This window comes from Grammomys surdaster, unplaced genomic scaffold (genome assembly GCF_004785775.1).
Source record: "Grammomys surdaster isolate TR1022 unplaced genomic scaffold, NIH_TR_1.0 199, whole genome shotgun sequence".
Taxonomy (NCBI): Eukaryota; Metazoa; Chordata; class Mammalia; order Rodentia; family Muridae; genus Grammomys; species Grammomys surdaster.
In genome coordinates, this window is record NW_021604644.1 from 1,292,779 (window position 1) to 1,295,210 (window position 2,432).

Sequence of the window (2,432 nt, forward strand, 5' to 3'; positions counted from 1 at the left end):
ATATACAGATTTAAAATCACTTTTAATGATGATGATAGACGACTTTAAGAAGGACATAAATAACACTCTCAACAAAATTGAGGAGAACACAGGTAAACAGGTAGAAGCCCTTAAAGAGGAAACACAAAAATCCCTTAAAGAATTACAAGAGAACACAACCAAACAGGTGAAGGAATTGAACAAAACCATCCAGGACATAAAAATGGAAGTAGAAACAATAAAGAAATCTCAAAGGGAGACTACCCTGGAGATAGAAAACGTAGGAAGAAAATCAGGAGTCATAGACGCAAGCATCACCAACAGAATACAAGAGATAGAAGAGAGAATCTCAGGTGCAGAAGATACCATAGAAAACATTGACATAGCTGTCAAAGAAAATGCAAAATTCAAAAAGTTCTTAACACAAAACGTTCAGGAAATCCAGGAAATAATGAGAAGACCAAACCTAAGGATAATATGTATAGATGAGAATGAAGATTCCCAACTTAAAGGGCCAGTAAATATCTTCAACAAAATTATAGAAGAAAATTTCCATAACCTAAAGAACAAGATGCCCATAAACATACAAGAAGCCTACAGAACGCCAAATAGATGAGACCAGAAAAGAAATTCCTTCCGTCACATAATAATCAAGACACCAAATGCACAAAACAAAGAAAGAATATTAAATGCAGTAAGGGAAAAAGGCCAAGTAACATATAAAGGCAGACCTATCAGAATTACACCTGATTTCTAACCAGATACTATAAAAGCCAGAAGCTCCTGGACAGATGTCATACAGATCCTAAGAGAACACAAATGCCAGTCCAGGCTACTATACCCAGCAAAACCCTCAATTACCATAGATGGAGAAACCAAGATATTCCATGACAAAACCAAATTTACACAATATCTTTCCACAAACCCAGCACTGCAAAGGATAATAGCGGGAAAGCTCCATTACAAGAAGGGAAATTATACCCTAGAAAGAGCAAGAAAGTAATGCTTTTCCAGAAAATCCAAAAGAAGATAGACACATAAACAATGCTACTGCTAATAACAAAAATAACAGGAAGCAACGATCTCCTCTCCTTAATATTGCTTGACATCAATGGACTCAATTCCCAATAAAAAGACACAGGCTAATGGACTGGATACATAAACAGGACCCAGCATTTTGCTGCATACAGGAAACCCACCTCAGTGACAAAGACAGACACTACCTTAGAGTAAAAGATTGGAAAACAATTTTTCAAGCAAATGGTCCTAAGAAATAAGCTAAAGTAGCCATTTTTAAACCTTCAGCCTAAGAAAACAAAGGGAGGGACTCATGACTCCACCTGAATAGGTAGTTGAGGGTGGCCTTGTCAGGCATCAGTGGAAGTGGAGGGCCTTGGTGCTTGAAAGTTTGGATTCCCTAGTGTTGGGGAATTTGGATCAGGGAGGCTGGAATGGGAGGATGGTGGGAACACATCCTCATAGAAATAGGAGGAGGGGGGATGGGATAAGGGGTTTGGGGGGACAGGAGAGGAGATAACATTGAAAGACAAATAAAATATCCAATTGAAAAAAAACACCCTTTCCGATCCACCATCGTTGGTGGAGCTGCAGCCACGATGCAGATTCATCCTTATGGGGAAGACCATCACGCTCGAGGTTGAACCCTTGGACACTATAGAAAATGTAAAGGCCAAGATCCAGGATAAGGAAGGAATTTCTCCTGAGCAGCAGAGGTTGATCTTTGCTGGTAAGCAGCTGGAAGATGGCTGTATTTTGTCTGACTACAACATTCAAAAGGAGTCTACCCTTCATCTTGTGTTGAGACTTCGTGGTGGTACTAAGAAAAGGAAGAAGAAGTCTTACACCACTCCCAAGAAGAATAAGCATAAGAGGAAGAATGTTAAGTTGGCTGTGCTGAAATATTATAAGGTGGATGAAAAATGGCAAAATCAACGGACTTCGTCGAGAGTGTCCTTCTGATGAATGTGGTGCTGGAGTTTTCATGGGTAGCCACTTTGGCAGGCATTACTGTGGCAAGTGTTGTCTGACTTACTGCTTCAACAAACCAGAAGACAAGTAGTTGTGTATGAGTTAATAAAAAGAAGGAACTGGAAAAAAAACAGATAATGGGTCTAGCAATTGTAGTTGAGCAGTTGAGACTTTTTGTCAACAATTTATTACAGGGATTTTATACAATTCTTAAAGACAAGGTATTGTGAAAGAGGCCCAAGGAACTTTAAAAATATTGGTGAGACACACCGTTGCTGAGACAAAGAATGATGCCGACCTGTGAGCTTGCTGAGTGCCCTGACAAGGGTGACTAGGGAGCTGTATTGGATATATGTTCCTGACCCACCTTTACCTAACTGTATCCCAGATGGGACTTGCCTCAAAGTTTTTAGACCTTGTGGGATAGAGAATCAAAAAGTGAAAGTATGTCTCTTGTATTTTTC

General features: G+C 39.6%; 1 pseudogene; it reads left to right on the forward strand.

The window, feature by feature from the left end:
- Positions 1-1,611: 1,611 nt before the first annotated feature.
- Positions 1,612-2,059, forward strand: LOC114623588 (annotated as a pseudogene).
- The last annotated feature ends 373 nt before the right edge of the window (positions 2,060-2,432 follow it).